The 25158-nt window shown below is 40.5% G+C and overlaps 1 long non-coding RNA gene across 1 annotated transcript; it reads left to right on the forward strand.

The window, feature by feature from the left end:
* The first annotated feature begins 13037 nt into the window (after positions 1 to 13037).
* LOC120035969 lies at positions 13038 to 23839 on the forward strand. The gene is made up of 2 exons (XR_005474378.1): positions 13038 to 13071; positions 22284 to 23839. It is a non-coding gene; the product is annotated as an uncharacterized LOC120035969 (long non-coding RNA).
* Positions 23840 to 25158: the final 1319 nt, after the last annotated feature.

Consider the following 25158-nt stretch of genomic DNA (forward strand, 5'->3'; position numbering starts at 1 on the left):
CCAGTGGGAGGCTTGCACATTCCCCCTGAAAGTCGAAAGAGGAACTCTTCATTGAGACAATGATGAAACAGCAATCCGTGGGCGAGTTGTGGTGGATATTATAAAATAAGGATCTGCTGGAGTCCAAGTCAAACCAAGATTCTTTATTTCTGAGCTCAGAAAGAATAACAGAGTTACACAGCGCAGTGTAGACAGTCTGAATTCCTGAAGCATTGGGTGATGAGCACATATCTTTATAGTTTCCTGTTCCTGGGAGGAACTTCATTCATACAAGGACACAGGTGCAGCTGGTTTGCAACACAGAATGATACTCCCAGGAACAGGAGATTATAATAGGACAGTTTCACAAGGTTAGTCACATACTCAGTTATGTGGACACATACAATTAACATTTTCCATTACAGTCTGTGAACATTTTCATGTCATTAAATCTTCAGTGGGCCAACAATGCAAATGTGAACAATGGAACAAAAGCATCACATCCAAATATCACTTGATTATCTGTAGTGCTGGAGGAATGACACACCCAGATAAACACACACAGTCAGAATTTTAAAAAGGACCATTTAAACACATAGAATCTGATCTACTCTATATTCAAACTGACATAACTCCATATTCAATTAATGTTCTCTAATAAAAACATACAAATATATGTTTGAGTATACTGTGTTCAATTCAATTTCATACGGTAAAAACAGGTAAACACATTACCAGTCAACAATATAAGACAATGGGAGCACTGTGTATGTTCTCTGATGAATTTTAAGTCAATGTGATGTGAAATATCAATGTACACACTAGTAGAAGTAATGAAGTCAATGTGATGTGAAATATCAATTTACACACTAGGAGAAGTAATTTTTCTCTCCTGTGTGGATTCTCACATGACGTTTAAGTGACGGTGATGAGTAATATGTCTTCCCACAGTCTGGGCATTTGTGAGGCTTCTCCCCTGTGTGCAGTCTCGTGTGATCTTTCAGCTTTCTTGAATAGTTAAAACGCTTCCCGCAGTGGGAGCAGTGGTAAGGCTTCTCCCCTGTGTGATTTCTTGCATGACGTTTAAGTGACTGTGATGAGAAATATGTCTTCCCACAGTCTGAGCATTTGTAAGGATTCTCCCCTGTGTGCAGTCTCATGTGTTCTTTCAGCTTTCCTGACCGGTTAAAACTCTTTCCACACTGAGAGCAGTGGTAAGGCTTCTCCCCTGTGTGTATTCGATCATGAGCTTTCATGTGTCCTAACAGGTTGAAACTCTTTCCACACTGGGAGCAATTGTATGGCTTCGCCCCTGTGTGTATTCGCTCATGAGCTTTCAGGTGACCTAACTGGTTAAACCTCTTTCCACACTGGGAGCAATGGTGTGGCTTCACTCCTGTGTGTATCCTCTCATGTTTTTTCATGTTACCTAACTGGTTAAAACTCTTTCCACAACAGTTGCAATGGAAAGGCTTCTCCCCTGTGTGTATCCTCTCATGTTTTTTCATGTTACCTAACTGGTTAAAACTCTTTCCACACTGGGCACAATGATATGGCATCTCCCCTGTGTGTATTCGCTCATGAGATTTCAGGTGTCCTAAGCGGCTACAACTCTTTCCACACTGGGCGCAATGGTGTGGCTTCGCTCCTGCGTGTGTCAACTCATGTCTTTTCAGGGTTCCTAATGTGGCAAACCTTTTTCCACACTGGGAGCAGAGGTGTAGTCTTGCTGGTTTGGACGTCTCTGGTTCTTCCGTATTTTCTCCTGCCAAAGACAGTGTTTATTTAAAGAGAGACCTGAATGAAACCTCTACATCAGGCAGGTATTCACAAACTGGGGCAATGCCATCGGGGTACGCCAAATAAAAATGTGATTGACATTTACAAATAATAAAAAAATATTCTTCATTTTCAAACAGTCCATTTATATTTTCCAACGAGGCTATACATTTGGGTGAGGTTTTTTTCTCGCCTGAGTAGCCTCATTTCACTGCCAAAAATAAAATGTAACCATCTAGTGTTCTCGCTAAATTACAACACAATGTCAAAAACAGGTAGCCTAGTCAAATAATTATGTAGCCAAACGTAGCTGCTGTTCATTCCGTTTGCTCTAAAATGGAAAGATGGTTAAAAAAGGTAAGGCCCACGTCCATAGACACACATACCAGCTCTACTGGTAGTACTGCTACTACCAGCAGTACAACACCTGCAACTGTCGACGACACAAGTTGTTCTGCTTCCACAAGCACATCCAATGCTAGCATCAGTAATTCTACATTTATTGTTAGCCCAGCTAGCATGGACACTGACAGTTGTGAATCTGATGCAGCCGAAGAGCTACTGCCCCCTTACCTGGGAAAGCACCAAACAACAGACAGGAACGTTGGACCAGCGAAGAGGCGCAAATATGATGAGAACTACATTGATTTGGGGCTCACTTATACTGGGAGTATTGCCTTTCCTCAGTCACAGTGTTATGTGCAAAAGTAGTCTCTCACAACTCGATCAAACCTTCCCTCTTGCGCAGACATTTAGAAACAAAATAACAACAAAACAGCAATTGGCATGCTGACTGCAGGAACATCCACCGGAGCTGTTGCCAGAGAACTGAATGTTAATTTCTCTACCACAAGTCGCCTCCAACATTCTTTTAGAGAATTTGGCAGTACATCCAACCGGCCTCACAACCGCAGACCACTTATAACAATGCCAGCCCAGGAGGTCCACGTCATCTGAGACCAGCCACCTGGACAGCTGATGAAACTGAGGAGTATTTATCTCTGTAATAAAGCCCTTTCGTGGGGGAAAACGAATTCTGATTGGCTGGGCTGGGTTATGCCCTCCCAGGGCCACCAATGGCTGCCCTCCTGTCAAGTCCATAGATTAGGGCCTAATGAATTTATTTACTTTGACTTATTTGACCTGTAAATCATTGAAATTGTTGCATTTATATTTTTATTCAGTAGATATATACAGTGCCTTCGGAAAGTATTCAGACTCCTTGACTTTGTCCAAATTTTGTTAGGTTACAGCCTTATTCTAAAATTGATTAAATTGTTTTTTCCCCCTCATCAATCTACACACAGGACCCCATCATGACAAAGCAAAAACTTTAAAGAAATGTTTGCTAATTTATTAAAAATAACAAACTGTATTATCACATTTACATAAGTAGGCAGACCCTTTACTCAGTACTTTGCTGAAGCACCTTTAGCAGCGATTACAGCATTGAGTCTTCTTGGGTATGATGCTACAAGCTTGAGACACCTGTATTTGCAGAGTTTTTCCCATTCTTCTCTGCAGATCCCCTCAAGCTCTGTCAGGTTGAATGTGGAGCATCGCTACACAGGTTAATCAAAGGAAGCATGATCACCAGCACAGTTTTGAGTCTCATAGCAAAGGATCTGAATAATTTTAATTTTTTAATACATTTGCAAAAATTTCTAAAATCCTGTTTGCTTTGTCATTAAGGAATATTGTGTGTAGATTAATGAGGAATATTTATTTTTAAAATCCATTTCAGAATCAAGCTGTAACTTAACAAAATATGGAAAAAGTAAAGAGGTCTGAATCGTTTCCGAAGGCACTGTATATAGTGTATATAATAATGTATATAGTGTATATAATAATGTATATAGTGTATATAATAATGTATATAGTGTATATAATAATGTATATAGTGTATATAATAATGTATATAGTGTATATAATAATGTATATAGTGTATATAATAATGTATTTAATAATGTATATAGTGTATATAATAATGTATATCATGTATATAATAATGTATATAATGTATATAATAATGTATATAATAATGTATATAATAATGTCTATAATAACGTATATCATGTATATAATAATGTATATAATAACGTATATAATAATGTATATAATAATGTATATAATGTATATAATAATGTATATAGTGTATATAATAATGTATATAATAATGTATATAGTGTATATAATAATGTATTTAATAATGTATATCATGTATATAATAATGTATATAGTGTATATAATAATGTATATAATAATGTATATAGTGTATATAATAATGTATATAGTGTATATAATAATGTATATAATAATGTATATGGTGTAATAATAATGTATATAATAATGTATATAGTGTAATAATAATGTCTATAATAATGTATATATTGTATATAATATTGTATATAATAATGTATATAATAATGTATATAATAATGTATATAATGTCTATAATATTGTATATAATAATGTATATAATAATGTATATAATAATGTATATAATAATGTATATAGTGTATATAATAATGTATTTAATAATGTATATAGTGTATATAATAATGTATATAGTGTATATAATAATGTATATAATAATGTATATAGTGTATATAATAATGTATATAGTGTAATAATAATGTATATAATAATGTATATAGTGTAATAATAATGTATATAATGTATATAGTGTAATAATAATGTATATAATAATGTATATAATAATGTATGTAGTGTAATAATAATGTACATAATAATGTATATAGTGTATATAATAATGTATATAGTGTATATACTAATGTATATAATAATGTATATATTGTATATAATAATGTATTTAATAATGTATATAGTGTATATAATAATGTATACAGCCATGTTGTGAAGTATGAAAAGGTTTGTTCATTCACATCATGAATTCACGATGACATCATCATATTTGTATATGTTTTATGGGTTGAAAAAAAAGCCATAACTAATAAAATAACAAATTAACTGGCAAAGCAGCAGAGCGAGGCCCGCGTAATCCAGCAACGTCACAAGTCACGTGTTTGCAGCTGTTTCAGTACAGCACTACAGGGAGAGAGAGGGGGAGAGGACAAACTTCCCTGGACTAGTTTCAATGTATGGAATCACTTAGGAGTTTCTGGATGTTGGGTAAACTTCTCCTTTAAAGCATCATTGAGAAATAATGAATTGAAGTTGTAACATTTGTAGACTAGCAGTTAAGAATGATTGGCCAGTAACTGAAAGGTCGCTGGTTCGAATCTGCCGTTCTGTCCTTGAGCAAGGCAGTTAACTCCCAACAACAACTGCTCCCCGGGCGCCGATGACGTGGACATTGATTAACAAGCGCCCGCACCTCTCTGATTCAGAGGGGTTTGGTTCAATGCAGAAGACACATTTAGGGTGAATGGATTCAGTTGTGACTGACTAGACATCCCCTTTCCTTTCCCTTTTCATCCCAGTCCTCCTTTAAGACTCCATAATGTTTCATCATTAGATGCTACAGTCCTCCTTTAAGACTCCATAATGTTTCATCATTAGATGCTACAGTCCTCCTTCAAGACTCCATAATGTTTCATCATTAGATGCTACAGTCCTCCTTTAAGACTCCATAATGTCTCATCATTAGATGCTACAGTCCTCCTTTAAGACTCCATAATGTTTCATCATCAGATGCTACAGTCCTCCTTTAAGACTCCATAATGTTTCATCATTAGATGCTACAGTCCTTTAAGACTCCATAATGTTTCATCATTAGATGCTACAGTCCTCCAACAATGGGTGCCATATGAATCTTTACCACTTGCTCTGTAATAGTAGTATTTTTCCTTGACTAACCTGTGCCCCGCACATTGACTCTGTACCGGCACCTCCTGTATACAGCCTCGATACTGTTATTTTACTGCTGTCCTTTAAATATTTGTTATTTTTCTTCTTTTTACTTATCTGTTTTTTACTTAACACTTATTTTTCTTAAAACTGCATTGTTGGTTAAGGGCTTGTAAGTAAGCATTTCACTGTAAGTTCTACAGCTGTTGTATTTATCGCATGTGACAAATCAAATTTGATTTGTATTTTGATTTAATTCATACCAGTGGGCAGATCTATTTTATTTGTTCAAACTAAACTACAGCACTTACTTTGATGTGTCAAATCTGATCCTTTCTTCTGTTCTCCTCCTCTCACAGTTCCACTCAGCCCCGTTGTTTTCCTGCAGTCCACCAGCAGCACAGACAACCTCTTCATACCCAGCAGTAAGGTGCTACCGGGAGAGGCACGACACGGGGACTCCGGGAGGGAGGAAGGGCTAGCGTTGTCCTGGTAACCATAAAGAGGGGACACAGACACATATCATTATGGATGCAGATGTCACGGTTGACATAAAGTCCTTTACAGAAACGCAGCCCAGATCCCGATAGAGCAAGCTGTATGCTAGACCAGACCAAGCTGTACCATCTGGTGTTCTGATCTGGAGAGACTCTTCTCTGACGCGTCAGCATCAGGATGTTGTTGAGGCTCCCCAGAGGATCCATGATAGTCGTGTCTCTCTCCTGTGTGAATGAGAACATCAAACAGACGGTACACTTATGATCATCTATTCCAAACATAGGGTCTTACATAAGGTATTAATATGTCTAAAAAGGACCTAAATTGACCAACTTAATTATGCTTTTTTAATATTGTTTGTGATTAAATCAATGTAAAAGGGTCGTTCAGCAAAATGGGTTCCTTTTAAGTCCCTTTGATATTTTAAGTAGAAATGATGCACCGATATTGAATTTTAAAAGCCTGTTATACTAGATCAAGTGCACTTTAATATAGACCACGTGGGGAATGCAATAAAAACCATTTAAAAGTCCTAAAAATATGTACCAAAGGCACATTGGCCCTTAAACAATTCCGACAATGTAGAACTTCAGTAGAATGCCCCTTTAAATAAAAGCATTATTTCAAGAACTGCATAGTGTCCCTGTTTTTAAGACAGTACTCACTGGGGTTAATCTGATCTCCAGCCTCCTCCTTTTTCACTCCCAAAACGTCTTCCTCCTCTTTTATTGAGATAGCCTCCTCTTCCTCTTTTACTCTAAAAGGTTCTTCCTCTTCTTTCACTACATTCTCTTCTTTCAATGTTATGGCATCTTCCTCCTTTTTGATTCTGAAAGCTTCTACCTCCTCCTCTTCCACTTTGACAACCTCTTTCCCATCTTCCTCTTTCACTGTAATATCATCCTCTTCTTCTTTCAATGTGATAGCCTCCTCTTCCTCCTTTTTCATCCTGAAAGCTTCTTCCTCTCCTTTCACCAGAGATTCTTTCTCCGTCGAGTTTAGTGAGCTCATGCTCCGGGAGATTAGCCTAGTGCAGTATCAATGAAACACATTTGCTAATTTAACAAGCAAATTACGATTAAATTAACTAGATGATAGGCAAACAAAATTATGTTCAAAACACAAAGAGTAATATACACAAGGTTGGTCTTAAACGGTTCAATGTTTCGGTTTATTTTCGATTGCAAGCTACTGCGTAGTTGAATCTGTTGTCGCTGTTGAAGAAGCCTCCTGTCCCGTCCACTAGAATACACGTCACGCAAGAAGCATCACCTGAAGTACTCACATCGCCATCTCAGGGAAGTCAAGATGGCGTCGCTGTGAGAGGAAGTGCCAAGAGTACAGTTAATGTACTGCCACGAGTAAATGTACCGTTCTAACTACAACTGATGAACACTTGCCAACTAAAAAAAAGGAAGTAAATAGATGTGTTATACTGTTAACCACCGCTATCTCAGCTGAGCGTAGTTTTCCGTTGGAGTAATCTTCTAAAGGTTCACTGTTTGTTTTATTGTTCACATTACTACTTCTGATATCTAGTTTGTGTTCTTTCTTTTTTTAATGCAGGAGTTCGTTTTCAACTCACTCAATATCGTTAGTCTGAATGCTCGGGGTTTGAGAGATCTTACAGAAAGGAAAGCCTTATTGTTATATTGTAAACGCAATAATGCAGATTATGTCCTTCTTCAGGAAACTCATTCGGTTGAAAGTGATTTGAAATTTTGGAAATCACAATGGGGAGACATGGCTAATTTCAGTCATGGATCAAATCATTCTGCTGGTGTTTTGACACTTATTCACAAGTTTAAAGGTGACGTTCTAGAATCCACATCTTCACAGGATGGGAGATGGGTCATAGTAACTGTTAAACTTGACAATGCTATTTTCATCATCTGTAATGTATATGGACATAACTCACATGATCCAAATAAGACCCCTTTTACCCAATTTACCAGGAAACTACAGGATTTAAGCAACAAATACTCAGAGGCTTTTCTAATTATTTCAGGGGATTTTAATGAAACACCTGATGCATCTGTTGATCGTTTTCCTCCTAGAACGAGTCAAAGCCTTCAAAATAGCAATATCATCACTACATTATGCAAGGATCTCTGTGTTGAGGATGCCTGGCGTTATTTCAATCCGGATGCAAAGGGTTATATCTGGACCAACAAAACTATGTCACGTAAATCTAGAATTTATTTATTCCTAATTTCCCCCTTTTTGTTACAATTTGTTATAGATGTAGATTATCAGTTGGCTCCCTTTTCTGATCATCACTTGATTTCCCTGAATTTACAAGCTACTAAAAAATCAAAAGGTACTCGAGGATATTGGAAATTAAACAACACACTTATTAAAGATACTACTCAAGTTTATTTTATATAGCCCTTTGTACATTAGCTAATATCTCGAAGTGCTGTACAGAAACCCAGCCTAAAACCCCAAACAGCAAGCAATGTAGGTGTAGGAAAAACTCCCTAGAAAGGCCAAAACCTAGGAAGAAACCTAGAGAGGAACCAGGCTATGAGGGGTGGCCAGTGGAGATTTGGTTGTGCCGGGTGGAGATTATAACAGAACATGGCCAAGATGTTCAAATGTTCATAAATGACCAGCATGGTCAAATAATAATCAGGAGTAAATGTCAGTTGGCTTTTCATAGCCGATCATTAAGAGTATCTTTACCGCTCCAGCTGTCTCTAGAGAGTTGAAAACAGCAGGTCTGGGACAGGTAGCACGTCCGGTGAACAGGTCAGGATTCCATAGCCGCAGGCAGAACAGTTGAAACTGGAGCAGCAGCACGGCCAGGTGGACTGGGGACAGCAAGGAGTCATCATGCCAGGTAGTCCTGAGGCATGGTCCTAGGGCTCAGGTCCTCCGAGAGAGAGAAAGAAAGAAAGAGAGAATTAGAGAGAGCATACTTAAATTCACAAAGGACACCGGATAAGACAGGAGAAGTACTCCAGATATAACAGACTGACACTAGCCCCCCGACACATAAACTACTGCAGCATAAATACTGGAAGCTGAGACAGGAGGGGTCAGGAGACACTGTGGCCCCATCCGATGATACCCCCAGACAGGGCCAAACAGGCAGGATATAACCCCACCCACTTTGCCAAAGCACAACCCCAACATCACTAGAGGGATATCTTCAACCACCAACTTACCATCCTGAGACAAGGACGAGTATAGCCCACAAAGATCTCCGCCACGGCACAACCCAGGGGGGGGGGCGCCAACCCATAATCATGTGCCTACGAACCCGATTTATACTGTTAGCACTGAGCCGGTGTGCCCTAGGAGGAAGTCCAGTGTGCAGCTCACCCTGCACTAGTATAAATAACATGAGCATGTCTACTGCTAAGCTTCCCAGTAAAGCAATAAAAACATGTAAGCATCCCGGAAGAAAAGTGCGCAAAATAGCCCACGTTAACATATACAGTGGGGCAATTTGCAAATAAATTCATAAAAAATCCTACAATGTGATTTTCTGGATTTTTTTTCTAATTTTGTCTGTCATAGTTGAAGTGTACCTATGATGAAAATTACAGGCCTCTCTCATCTTTTTAAGTGGGAGAACTTGCACTATTGGTGGCTGACTAAATACTTTTTTTGCCCCACTGTATAGCTTAAGAAACTAGGTTCATGAAATCAATAATTTGCTCCTAACAGATGACATTCATATTCTGAAACTCACTTAAATAATACCTTTGATGATACAGTGGTAGCAATACTCTCCAGTATACATGGAGTACAGTATACATACAGTATACATACAGTATACATACAGCAATACATGGTTATAACATGAACAGAGAAGATAGAAATGTTTGAGGTGTTGCTGTATATAATTCAGAACCACATTCTTGTAAAGATTAGATAGGATTTCATGTTCAATAGTGTTGAAGTAATATGGCTGCAGGTTCATCTGCCTCACCTAAAGCCCATTCTGGTAGAAAGCCGCTAAGGACCACCAAGTGCTAACAGTCAGTATCTTGATAACATGTGTGAAATGCATGATAATGTATGTGATGTCAAAAGAGAGGTTTACTTTTTTGGGTGATTTAAAAATTGACAGGCTTTCATCAGAATACCCACTCAAGAAAAATCTTCAAACTGTAATTAGTGCCTGCAACCTGGTTGAGGTTATCAATCAACCTACCAGGGTAGTTACAAACAGTACAGGAATGAAATCATCAACATGTATTGATCATATCTTTACTAATGCTGCAGAGATTTGTTTGAAAGCAGTGTCCAAATCCGTCGGATGTAGTGATCACAATATAGTAGCCATATCTAGGAAAACCACAGTTCCAAAGGCTGGGCCTAATATTGTGTATAAGAGGTCATAAAATAAGTTTTGTAGTGATTCCTATTTTATTTTTATTTATTTATTCATTTAACTATTCTTATTTACAATGACGGCCTACCAAAAGGCAAAAGGCCTCCTGCGGGGACGGGGGCCTGGGATTAAAAAAACAAAAACAATATGAATAAAAACACACATTACAACAAGAGAGACAACACAACACTACATAAAGAGACCTAAGACAATAACATAGCAATGCAGCAACACATGACAACACAGAATGATAGCAACACAACATAACATGGTAGTGTCAGGTTTTTATTTTTTAGAGTAAATAACTCACGGACACTAGAGAAGCTTTAACCAAGTAAATTCTTCCCACAGGGTCTGTACAGCTGTAATTCAGACAACCAAACATTTCTCACCATCTCAGATATATATATCCCACTTAAGACACTCCACCTTCTCTCCAATCCTTACATCTTATGGTTCCACAGGAAGAGGGTAGTAAATCTTTATTAGTCCCTTCAGGGGATCTGACCACACCTCAACCCCTCCTTCTCCATAGATGTCCATCTGCCTCCCCAATAGCATTCCTCTGATCTCCTCCCGTCCTCAGCCACTCTGTCTTTCTACAGATCTCACTTCTTTTGGAGCAGTGGCTTCTTTCTTGCTGAGTGGCCTTTCAGGTTATGTCGATATAAGACTCGTTTTACTATGGATATAGATACTTTTGTACCCGTTTCCTCCAGCATCTTCACAAGGTCCTTTGCTGTTGTTCTGGGATTGATTTGCACTTTTCACACCAAAGTACATTAATCTCTAGAAGACAGAACTGATCTCCTTCCTGAGTGATATGATGGCTGCGTGGTCCCATGGTGTTTATACTTGCATACTGTTGTTTGTACAGATGAACGTGGTACCTTCAGGCGTTTGGAAATTGCTCCCAAGGATGAACCAGACTTGTGGAGGTCTACAATTTTTTTTCAAATTTTCCCATGATGTCAAGCAAAGAGGCACTGAGTTTGAAGGTAGGCCTTGAAATACATCCACAGGTAGACCTCCAATTTACTCAAATTATGTCAATTAGCCTATCAGAAGCTTCTAAAGCCATGACATCATTTTCTGGAATTTTCCAAGCTGTTTAAAGGCACAGTCAACTCAGTGTATGCAAACTTCTGACCCACTGGAATTGTGATACAGTGAATTATAAGTGAAAAAATCTGTCTATGAACAATTGTTGAAAAAATTACTTGTGTCATGCACAAAGTAGATGTCCTAACCGACTTGCCAAAACTATAGTTTGTTCATTATATACATCTACATGATGTATTGTTACACCATGTAGGAGCACTATAGACCTAGTCTGTTCATTATATACATCTACATGATGTATTGTTACACCATGCAGGAGCAGTATAGACCTAGTATGTTCATTATATACATCTACATGATGTATTGTTACACCATGCAGGAGCAGTATAGACCTAGTCTGTTCATTATATACATCTACATGATGTATTGTTACACCATGCAGGAGCAGTATAGACCTAGTCTGTTCATTATATACATCTACATGATGTATTGTTACACCATGCAGGAGCACTATAGACCTAGTCTGTTCATTATATACATCTACATGATGTATTGTTACACCATGTAGGAGCAGCATAGACCTAGTCTGTTCATTATATACATCTACATGATGTTTTGTTACACCATGTAGGAGCAGTATAGACCTAGTCTGTTCATTATATACATCTACATGATGTATTGTTACACCATGTAGGAGCAGTATAGACCTAGTCTGTTCATTATATACATCTACATGATGTATTGTTACACCATGAAGGAGCAGTATAGATATCTCTTCTTATTGTGATATTATCTGTTTGTTTGAGTTCCAAAATGTATATTATTGTTTTATTTTTTATTTAACTATGCAAGTCAGTTAAGAACAAATTCTTGTTTAACATTACTCTTTAATGAAATAAATGGGAAGTAAACTTTTAGTCTGAAAATAAAATGCATCGTATTTTCCTAAACTGCGTTACCCATTCTAGTCAGCAGATGGCGAATGACGTATTTCAGGCAATGCTGCCATTGTGACGTATAATCTAATGGACGGGAAGTTTCTTCAACAACCACAGCAGCGACCTCGGTAGCCTTGCTAGCCGACGTAGCAGGAAGATGTGAGCTCTTTATACGCTTTCGGTGATTAATTGCCACTGTTTTAAACACACGTCTGTCGTATCTACTAGTTACCCCTTTTAATAGCACATTTACGTTGGTGTTAGTCAGCTAGCTGTCTGGTTAAGGTAGCAGTAGCTATAGGTTAGTCGCTAATGCTAACTAGCTAACATCCCCGACAATGACTTCAAAAAGCTACCACCCCTCTGCTGAAGAGGAGGACTGCTGGACGGAGAGGAACGCTCTCGTGAAAGAGGAGAGGGAGGAGGAGGCTGTCACAGTTAAACAAGAAGTAAATGATGAGGCTGTTACAGTGAAAGAGGAGGGGGAAGATAAACAAGAGGGTGCCGTTTTTACAGTGAAAGAAGAGACGACTGTCACGGTGAAAGAGGAGGAAGACGTTTTTGGAGTGAAGGAGGAGGGGGAGATCACTGTCACATTGGAGGAGGAAGAAGAGCAAAATGGAGATCTGATTAACACCAGTGAGTACTGTCTTAAAAAAAGGGGCACAAACTCTGGAGTTGTTGAACTGATGCCCCTGAATATGTATTTCTGTTGAACTGATGTTATTTTAAAGGGTCATTCTCCTGAAGTTATGGGTGATTCCAGCGTTATGGACATTACATTTGCACGCAAAATCACAGACAAAATATAAATTCAATGTTTGATGTTTGTCTGTAATACCCCTTGGGCAGAGTATACCCAGGAAATCGAAATTCTAAATATTGGCATGTTGGAGAAATAAAACAAATAGAAGCTTTATGTTACATGAAATCGACAATCTTTTTGAGGAGAATTAACATATTAGCAAAAGTCTGGTCGATTATGTGGGAAGGTCAACTTGAGAAATGCACAAATTAAGTTAATTTCAAAATGAAACCACATAAATAATTATTCTTAAAGGGATACTTCGTGATTTTGGCAATGAGGCCCTTTATCTACTTTCCCAGAGTCAAATGAACTCGTGGCTATAATCTGTATGTCTCTGCGAGTAGTTTGAAGGAAGTTGCTAACCAGCAGGAATAAAATGACTGGAAGTCTATGGGTCTATGCTAGCCGATACCTATAGCACAATGACTGGAAGTCTATGGGTCTATGCTAGCAGATACCTATAGCACAATGACTGGAAGTCTATGGGTCTATGCTAGCAGATACCTATAGCACAATGACTGGAAGTCTATGGGTCTATGCTAGCAGATACCTATAGCACAATGACTGGAAGTCTATGGGTCTATGCTAGCAGATACCTATAGCAAAATGACTGGAAGTCTATGGGTCTATGCTAGCAGATACCTATAGCAAAATGACTGGAGGTCTATGGGTCTATGCTAGCCGCTTCTTCTTGTTCTTAGCTGATGGGAATGGAACCCAGTGTGGTTGTCTGCTGCAATAGTCTATCCATGACAAGGATCGACCAGTTGTGCATTCTGAGATGCCGTTCTTTGTCGCCCGCCTATTAGCTTGCACGATTCTTGCCATTCTCCTTTGACCTCATCAACGAGGCAAGTCAGTTAGCAACAAACTCTTATTTACAATGACGGTCTACCGGAGAACAGTAGGTTAACTGACTTGTTCAGGTGCAGAATGACAGATTTTTACCTTATCATCTCGGGGATTCGATCTTGCAACCTTTCTGTTACTAGTCCAAGGCTCTAACCACTAGGCTACCTGCCGCCCACTAACACCTGGGTTACTAGTCCAACGCTCTAACCACGAGGCTACCTGCCGCCCACTAACACCTGGGTTACTAGTCCAACGCTCTAACCACTTGGCTACCTGCCGCCCTCTTACACCTGGGTTACTAGTCCAACGCTCTAACCACGAGGCTACCTGCCACCCTTTGACATCATCAACGAGCTCTTTTCGCCCACAAAGGACTGCCGCTGACTGGATTTTGTTTGTCACACCATTCTATTGTAAACCCTAGATGCTGTCATGCGTGAAAAACCCAGGAGGGCGGCTGTTTCTGAGACACTGGATCCGGGCTGTTTCTGAGACACTGGATCCGGCCCGCCTGGCACTGATGACCATACCTCGCTCAAAGTCTCTTAGGTCACTCGTTTTCCCATCCTAACGTTCAATCGAACAATAACTGAATTCATTGATGCCGGTCTGCCTGCTTTATATAGCAAGCCACGGCCACGTGACTCACTGTCTGTAGGAGCGATCCATTTTTGTGAACAAGGTGGTGTACCTAATAAACTGGCCAGTGACTGGATATAATAAAACACCCATAAATTAAATGTTTTTTTAATGTGATTTTTAGGCCATATAGCCCAGCCCTACCTATAATTATGCAAACCTAAGGTACTACTACTGAACATTCCAAATGTAAACACATGTGTTATGATAGATTTTAATCAAGAAATATTTAAGATCTGAATGTCTGTCCATCTGTAACATCCATAACGAAGGGCGTAATGTCCACAACGGAGGGCGTAGCGTCCATAACGGAGGGCGTAGCGTCCATAACGGAGGGCGTAGCGTCCATAACGGAGGGCGTAGCGTCCATAACGGAGGGCGTAGCGTCCATAACGGAGGGCGTAGCGTCCATAACGGAGGGCGTAACGTCCATAACGGAGGGTGTAGCGTCCACAACGGAGGGTGTAGCGTCCACAACGGAGGGAGTAGCGTCCATAACGGAGGGCGTAGCGTCCATAACGGAGGGCGTAGCGTCCATAACGGAGGGCGTAGCGTCCACAACGGAGGGCGTAGCGTCCATAACGGAGGGCGTAGCGTCCACAACGGAGGGCGTAGCGTCCACAACGGAGGGCGTAGCGTCCATAACGGAGGGCGTAGCGTCCACAACGGAGGGCGTAGCGTCCATAACGGAGGGCGTAGCGTCCACAACGGAGGGCGTAGCGTCCACAACGGAGGGCGTAGCGTCCACAACGGAGGGCGTAGCGTCCACAACGGAGGGCGTAGCGTCCACAACGGAGGGCGTAGCGTCCACAACGGAGGGCGTAGCGTCCACAACGGAGGGTGTGTTGTGTTTTTGGCATCATTAAACTGAAGATGAATCTTTATAAAAGATTCTCTGTAATTATTATTACATGATTAAACTACTTAATCATGTAACTGTAATTAACTAGGAAGTCGGGGCACCAAGGAAAATATTCAGATTACAAAGTTATAATTTTCCTAATATAACTTTCAGATATTTTAATATCTGATTAATTAGTCTTCTTATTAATGAATTATTCTTTACCTCACGTTAGTCTCATTCTGAACGTAGTAAATTGTTGGTTATCTGCACGAACCCTGTCTTCACTATGAGTCACCCATACATCAATTGTCTTAAATCATTTAATTACTAACTAAATAAATCACAGAAATGCATAAACAAACAGTAGATTATAGTTACAAGGAAATGATAGTGGATGTGCCCTAGTGGGCTAAACCGGTATCGCGGCTTGGTGGACAAAAGGGAAATGGGTGTCGACTGAGAAGACACTACAAAGTTGATAATTATAACAATTGAAATACTAATCCTTTGCACATGAACGCTCAACCATTCGGGAATAATTGCAATCAATATATATATTTACGCTCAGTGTGTCGTCCTGATCTTTGTTGGAAAGTTTGTTTCTGTTGGAGAGTTTGTCCGCCCTCTCTCTCTCTGCCGTGGTTAGAATGGATAGTTCAGAGTAACATTCAGCAATGTTGTTATAGGGTAGATGTTTCGGCGGTTGTCGGTCTTTGCGTTCAATGATACCGAATTCCTATCTGCAGACCAGTAATTAGTATCAAAGATTTGTTCTTATTCTGCCGGTTCGATAGTCTAAGAGTTTAACAATGTGGTATGGTTAAGAATTCAGCTAGAGAAATGCATGGTCTCTACTCAAACCGTAGCCCTCTGTGATGAGGTACTGGTCTGAAACCTTAGCCCTCTCGTGGTTATCGAGGTAAGCTGGTCTCAAGATAAATTCCCACGGTGGGTTTTTTATTCAGAACATAGAAAAGGGCTGTCCCATGACACCAGGTCATGTCTGTGCTCCTGGGGGCGTGCCAATGACTTAGTGAGACTTTAAACAGAAATACAATTCTCTCACATCAACATCATTACATAGCATCACATAATTTCACAAATAGTTTCATCTTTACTCATTAATTTTATACCACAATTAGATGCAAGCCTCACAACTGAGACTCTTGTATAAACAGGGTTATGGTAATGTGGCTGTATTGTCTCTCATGAGTTTCACAAAATTGTACCAAACGGACCAGTTCGTAGCTAGCCACCTCACAACCTTTTATACATTCTCCAGAACGGGAATATTGTTCAGTTCTCGAATTCTGTGAGGTGGAAGAAATTCATTTGTTCTCTCTATGAAAACTCACTCTCTCTCTATACTCTGGCCATGAGGAGAGAATCTCCTCCAGGAATTTATGACCTGCCTAACAGAGCCTGGTGTAGGGAGTATAGAGAGAGGGGGGGTGGTGCTTGCTGTACCCAAAGAGGGCAACGTCATGACAGGTGTAACGTCATGACAGGTGTAAAGTCCATAACGAAGGGTGTAACGTCCATAACGAAGGGTGTAACGTCCATAACGAAGGGTGTAACGTCCATAACGAAGGGTGTAACGTCCATAACGAAGGGTGTAACGTCCATAACGAAGGGTGTAACGTCCATAACGGTTGTTTTCCTCTCTGAATTAATAATGGAGATCACAATCTTAAAAAATGTATAGTTTTTGTGTTCAGCCAAGCCTTTCCTTCGAAATGGCTATCCATGTTATAACTAACACTGGGGGACAGCTGTGAGTGGAGAAACAAGCTCTGAGAGCTCTTTCAAATAGACATGAAATATGATTGACTGAAAAGCCTTTTTTGAGACTTTCCCTCCTACTCTGTAATGGCCAAAATACATGTAATTTCCGACTTAAACTTTTAAAATGAACCCTGAATTCTAAAATATATATATACCTTAAGGATAATTGTGAACGTGGCATTGTTTCAGTTAGGAAAATGTGGCGCCGGACAACGTGACCGTGAATATTTTTAACTTACTTGTCATTTGAGAAATTTTTCGGACCCATATGCATTGGGTGGTGTAACCAATTAGAGCGTCCACCCACGATGCTCAGAATGACAGAAATCATATTTAGATTAGGATTATGCAAATACAAATTAACAGAACATGCAACTCCTGTAATGAAGCAGCCAATAAAAGGTTATTTTCAAACATTTGCTAAAATGCAATTTGTGGGAAAACACCATTTTAAACAGCTCACCTGATGCTAGCGGTTCTAAATGTGACAGATATATTTTTTCATCTCCGTCAGGATTTTAGAAAGAGAGGGAAATCTAAAGATGCACGGGTTGCTAATATGACTAGGATGGTGCCTTTGGCTTCTGGACAACGAAAGACAGTAGAACAGGAGACAAATGCTGACCAATGAGAACCAATAAAATAGGCCTAATTGACCCCACGTATCTATTGTCGGATTTTGGCTCAGCTACTTTGAAGCAAAGTAAGACCGCCTTCATAATATGAAGTAAAAAGTTTGGGTTTCAAACAATTAGGTATATGTTTTCAAAATGCATACTGCCTCCAGCTCACATTGCAAGTCTGCCTACCGTTGGTTATGCAGTTAAATGGCGAATGGGAGGTGCACTTCAATTACCAGTTGAGAAATACAAATTGTAGATCTTTTTTTTTTTTTTTTTTTTTTATATATATTTTTTTTACATGTGATTGCATTTAGAATTGTTGCGCAGTGTCTGGGCTTATTAAATCAGATGGTTCACTCCAGCAGCAACAAGCTGGCAGTGTCTGGGCTTATTAAATCAGATGGTTCACTCCAGCAGCAACAAGCTGGCAGTGTCTGGGCTTATTAAAGCGGATGGTTCACTCCAGCAGCAACAAGCTGGCAGTGTCTGGGCTTATTAAATCAGATGGTTCACTCCAGCAGCAACAAGCTGGCAGTGTCTGGGCTTATTAAATCAGATGGTTCACTCCAGCAGCAACAAGCTGGCAGTGTCTGGGCTTATTAAAGCGGATGGTTCACTCCAGCAGCAACAAGCTGGCAGTGTCTGGGCTTATTAAAGCGGATGGTTCACTCCAGCAGCAACAAGCTGGCAGTGTCTGGGCTTATTAAACCAGATGGCTCACTCCAGCAGCAACAAGCTGGCAGTGTCTGGGCTTATTAAAGCGGATGGTTCACTCCAGCAGCAACAAGCTGGCAGTGTCTGGGCTTATTAAACCAGATGGTTCACTCCAGCAGCAACAAGCTGGCAGTGTCTGGGCTTATTAAAGCAGATGGTTCACTCCAGCAGCAACAAGCTGTTTAAAGAGCTGAAGCAGGCTCTCAGGGGCAGCTCTGGTGCTGTCTGACAGGTGATATTCCGTTCATAGGCTCTGTAGGCTGTGTGTGATGAGATACTTGGTGCTGTCTGACAGGTGATATTCCGTTCATAGGCTCTGTAGGCTGTGTGTGATGAGATACTTGGTGCTGTCTGACAGGTGATATTCCGTTCATAGGCTCTGTAGGCTGTGTGTGATAAGATACTTGGTGCTGTCTGACAGGTGATATTCCGTTCATAGGCTCTGTATGCTGTGTGTGATAAGATACTTGGTGCTGTCTGACAGGTGATATTCCGTTCATAGGCTCTGTAGGCTGTGTGTGATGAGATACTTGGTGCTGTCTGACAGGTGATATTCCGTTCATAGGCTCTGTAGGCTGTGTGTGATAAGATACTTGGTGCTGTCTGACAGGTGATATTCCGTTCATAGGCTCTGTATGCTGTGTGATGAGATACTTGGTGCTGTCTGACAGGTGATATTCCGTTCATAGGCTCTGTATGCTGTATGCTGTGTGTGATAAGATACTTGGTGCTGTCTGACAGGTGACATTCCGTTCATAGGCTCTGTAGGCTGTGTGTGATAAGATACTTGGTGCTGTCTGACAGGTGATATTCCGTTCATAGGCTCTGTATGCTGTGTGATGAGATACTTGGTGCTGTCTGACAGGTGATATTCCGTTCATAGGCTCTGTATGCTGTGTGATAAGATACTTGGTGCTGTCTGACAGGTGATATTCCGTTCATAGGCTCTGTATGATGAGATACTTGGTGCTGTCTGACAGGTGATATTCCGTTCATAGGCTCTGTATGCTGTGTGATGAGATACTTGGTGCTGTCTGACAGGTGATATTCCGTTCATAGGCTCTGTATGCTGTGTGATGAGGTACTTGGTGCTGTCTGACAGGTGATATTCCGTTCATAGGCTCTGTATGCTGTGTGATGAGGTACTTGGTGCTGTCTGACAGGTGATATTCCGTTCATAGGCTCTGTATGCTGTATGCTGTGTGTGATAAGATACTTGGTGCTGTCTGACAGGTGACATTCCGTTCATAGGCTCTGTAGGCTGTGTGATGAGATACTTGGTGCTGTCTGACAGGTGACATTCCGTTCATAGGCTCTGTAGGCTGTGTGTGATAAGATACTTGGTGCTGTCTGACAGATGATATTCCGTTCATAGGCTCTGTATGCTGTGTGATGAGATACTTGGTGCTGTCTGACAGGTGACATTCCGTTCATAGGCTCTGTATGCTGTGTGATGAGATACTTGGTGACTAAAGAAAATACACACACTGTAATTTCATTCCGCTAAATGATGCACGTGTACATATAGACTGACAGGTTGAATGCATTAACAGTGACAGGTATGTCCATGAATTAATGAAAGCATTATTTTGCTATGTTTAAAAAGAAAATACATGTATAACGTTCAATTTGGCTGGCGGCAATTATATTTATTACCTCGAGTCTGCGACTGTTTTGGAGTGAGCGCTTATGGCTATTTCTCCACCTCCAGTGCCATTCAAAAGCAAAGGGAAGGGTCCTTTTTAAATAGACCATCCTAAAGAGGAAGAGTATTGGTTAAGAGTTTGGGCTTGGTTTCAATGATTTAGCCATGGCTAAAAAAGCATGACCTGGTGAAAATAAGTAAGTTGTGGGTGGAAATATGTATCAGAGAGAAACAGAGAGAGTGCAACTGAAAATAGTACAAACGCTTGGTTTTAAGGTGATGACAGACAACACAGTAAACTCAGAGGGGCAACATAGAATCGCTCACAACTGCCACTTGTCAATATTCCAAAATTCTAAACCTATTCGTGACCATTTTGTATCCGGCTGCCTGTTTTGTAAAATTGTTCACAATGAAACACTGCCAGACAGACTCTCACTCTGGTAATAGATATAGTGAGAAAGTTGTAAATAACTAAATGGGTCTGACGCCAGTGACTTGATAAGCTGATTGTGGCATGGCTGCTCAATGTGTCTACCTACTTTCTAGCTTCATTTACAAACAACATTGGAATTTAGCTAGCTAGCAAGGCACTGATAAACAGCAAATTTAGCTAGCTAGCAAGGCACTGATAAACAGCGAATTTAGCTAGCTAGCAAGGCACTGATAAACAGCGAATTTAGCTAGCTAGCAAGGCACTGATAAACAGCGAATTTAGCTAGCTAGCAAGGCACTGATAAACAGCGAATTTAGCTAGCTAGCAAGGCACTGATAAACAGCGAATTTAGCTAGCTAGCAAGGCACTGATAAACAGCGAATTTAGCTAGCTAGCAAGGCACTGATAAACAGCGAATTTAGCTAGTTAGCAAGGCACTGATAAACAGCGAATTTAGCTAGCTAGAAAGGCACTGATAAACAGCGAATTTAGCTAGCTAGAAAGGCACTGATAAACAGTGAATTTAGCTAGCTAGCAAGGCACTGATAAACAGTGAATTTAGCTAGCTAGCAAGGCACTGATAAACAGTGAATTTAGCTAGCTAGCAAGGCACTGATAAACAGTGAATTTAGCTAGCTAGCAAGGCACTGATAAACAGCTAATTTAGCTAGCTAGCAAGGCACTGATAAACAGCGTGTAGCAGCTTGTGCTCTATTAACAGTAGTTTGACAGCTTGCTGGTGATGTTATAAACGTGTTCTCAGAAATCAGTCCGCATACTTACTGTATGCACTGCACTGACTAGTTTTCCATGTACATTTTTTAACATGAGAAATACTGCACCAAACACCTTGGCTGGATGTAAAATTACGTGACGAAGACCTTAGCAAAAACATCAAAATGAATGACAGATTTCTTGATCTATCTTAGATTCATTCTGACTAGCCTATTTTGAGGAAGTGGTCGTGGCTATCTTGTTGCTATGGTGAATTTGGAGCAACAAACAACAGTAACTGCCAGGGTATGATTTGCAACATAACACTCCCACATTGAAACCACACCCCCAACCACATCCCCAAGACCCAAATCAAATTTTTTTATAATGAGCACCAGAAAACACATGTGGAATCGCTGCGCTCAGTCCTCCTTTAAAGCTACAACGAGTGTGGGGGGAGGAAGGGGGCTTACTTTTCTAGATGAGACTTGGTTTCCAGCTGTTGTACTGCTTGTATTTGTCCTAGTGATTAACTTGGCCTCAGGTTATTGAGGGATCTGATATTCAACCTCACAGGAATACAGTTTTATCATGTGGAGGTTTCATTCAGGGCCGTATTCATTTGTGCACACTGTAGCAAAATGTTTTGCAATGGAAAGCAGAAACGAGCATTTCTTATTGGACAAGTTCCGCTAGTCGTCCCTTTCCATCTCGGCCTGTTTGCTTCCGTTTAGTTTCTAGTGAATACAATCCTGATCTCTCTGTTAAAATAAACACTCTGTCTTTGCCAGGAGAGAGACCAGACTCAGAGGAACCAGAGACGTCTGAACCAGCAAGACGACACCACTGCTCCCAGTGTGGAAAAAGTTTTACCCAATTACGGACACTGAAGGTGCATGGAAGAATACACACTGGAGAGAGGCCCTACCAATGTTCCCAATGTGGAAAGAGTTTTGCCCTGTTAGAGAGCATGAAAATACATAATAGAATACACACAGGAGAGAAGCCTTACCAATGCTCCCAGTGTGTAAAGAGATTTTCACAGTTAAGTTGCCTGAAATCACATGAGATAATACACACAGGAGATAAGCCTCACAAATGCCCTCAATGTGGTAATACTTTTAAGCGGTTAAGTAACCTGAAGGACCATAAGAGAGTACACACAGGGGAAAAGCCTTACCACTGTATCCATTGTGAAGAGAGTTTTAGCTGGTCAAGGCAACTGAAAGCGCATGAGAGAACACACACCGGAGAGAAGCCCTACCAATGTTCCCAGTGTGGAAAGAGTTTTACCCAGCTAGGGAGCCTGAAAATACATAATAGAATACACACAGGAGAAAAGCCTTACCAATGCTCCCAGTGTGGAAAGAGATGTAAACGGTTAAGTTGCCTGAAATCACATGAGATAATACACACAGGAGATAAGCCTCATAAATGCCCTCTATGTGGTAATACTTTTAAGCGGCTAAGTAACCTGAAGGAACATGAAAGAGTACACACAGGGGAAAAGCCTTACCACTGTTTCCAATGTGAAAAGAATTTCAGCACATTAAGGCAACTGAAAGAGCATGAGAGAACACACACCGGAGAGAAGCCCTACCAATGTTCCCAGTGTGGAAGGCGTTTTAACCGCTTAAGTAACCTGAAATCACATGAGTGGACACACAGGAGAAAAGCCACATCACTGATCTGTGTGGAAATAGTACCTCATCAGGCTTCCTGAAGATTCATGAGCAAAGACACACGAGAAAAGCCTTTCCACTGCTCCCAGTGTGAAATGACATTTACCTGGTTAAGGCAACTGAAATCACATGAAAGAATCCACACGAGAGAGAAATGTTATGAATGCTCTCAGTGTAGAAAGATATTTACCCAGTTTAGGCACCTGAAAGACCGAGGTTACCCTCTCAGCGGAGAAGCCTTACCTATGCTCCCAGTGTGGAGAGCGATATTTCACATACTTACAATTCATGACGTAACACACACATTGCTCCCACACTTGTCTCATCTTTTACTGAAAATTGGTGCTTTGTGGTTTTGTTTATGCCCTTATTTCCATATGAAATCAAATTGGAGAAAACCTACTCAAAAATACATTTGTATGTTTTATGTTTTAAAATCCCAAGATATGAATTGAATATGGAGTGTGTCTGTTTTTATGTAGATTATGTACACACTGTGATTAAATAGTCTTTTTTTTTTTACTCTGACACTGTTTTTTGTGGGGGGTTTTAATCAAGTGTTATATGTTGTTAATCGAGTGATATGTTGTTAAGCGTGATCTGTTGTTTACATATGTGATGGATATTTATCTTAGAGAATGTGGCATTAAAGCCCCCATTCAGTCTTTGTGTGTATTTTTTTTTTATTTCTCCAAAAGGTATTTTTAATATTCCATTTTCCTGAGAGAGACAAAGAACTTTGGGACTTGTAGGGACAGCTGAGGACTTCGGTCCCTCTTCTCTGTTTCTGGATCAGGTCTTGTAGGGACAGCTCAGGACCTCGTTCCCTCTTCTCTGTTTCTGGATCAGGTCTTGTAGGGACAGCTCAGGACTTCGTTCCCTCTTCTATCCCTCTTCTCTGTTTCTGGATCAGGTCTTGTAGGGACAGCTCAGGACCTCGTTCCCTCTTCTATCCCTCTTCTTTGTTTCTGGATCAGGTCTTGTAGGGACAGCTCAGGACTTCGTTATCTCTTCTATCCCTCTTCTCTGTTTCTGGATCAGGTCTTGTAGGGACAGCTCAGGACCTCGTTCCCTCTTCTCTGTTTCTGGATCAGGTCTTGTAGGGACAGCTCAGGACCTCGTTCCCTCTTCTATCCCTCTTCTCTGTTTCTGGATCAGGTCTTGTAGGGACAGCTCAGGACTTCGTTCCCTCTTCTCTGTTTCTGGGTCAGGTCTTGTAGGGACAGCTCAGGACTTCGTTATCTCTTCTATCCCTCTTCTCTGTTTCTGGATCAGGTCTTGTAGGTACAGCTCAGGACTTCGTTCCCTCTTCTCTGTTTCTGGATCAGGTCTTGTAGGGACAGCTCAGGACTTCGTTATCTCTTCTATCCCTCTTCTCTGTTTCTGGATCAGGTCTTGTAGGTACAGCTCAGGACTTCGTTCCCTCTTCTCTGTTTCTGGATCAGGTCTTGTAGGTACAGCTCAGGACTTTGTTCCGTCTTCTCTCTTTCTGGATCAGGTCTTGTAGGTACAGCTCAGGGCTTTGTTCCGTCTTCTCTGTTTCCAGATCAGGTTTGGGGTTGGACAAGGGTGAGGGGCATTGTAGTTCACGGTTTCTTGTTGTCTTTGGCTTGACTTCATGAAAACAAACTATTTGGTTTAAAAGATGCAAAGAAGAAAATACAAATAAAGAGGGGGTAGGATTGGATACAGGATATGAACCTGGTTTAGGGGTAGGATTGGATACAGGATATGAACCTGGTTTAGGGGGTAGGGTTGGATACAGGATATGAACCTGGTTTAGGGGGTAGGGTTGGATACAGGATATGAACCTGGTTTAGGGGTAGGGTTGGGTACAGGATATGAACCTGGTTTAGGGGGTAGGGTTGGATACAGGATATGAACCTGGTTTAGGGTTGGGTACAGGATATGAACCTGGTTTAGGGATAAGGTTGGATACAGGATATGAACCTGGTTTAGGGGGTAGCGTTGGATACAGGATATG

Source organism: Salvelinus namaycush, unplaced genomic scaffold, assembly GCF_016432855.1.
Source record: "Salvelinus namaycush isolate Seneca unplaced genomic scaffold, SaNama_1.0 Scaffold117, whole genome shotgun sequence".
In the NCBI taxonomy this organism is placed as follows: Eukaryota; Metazoa; Chordata; class Actinopteri; order Salmoniformes; family Salmonidae; genus Salvelinus; species Salvelinus namaycush.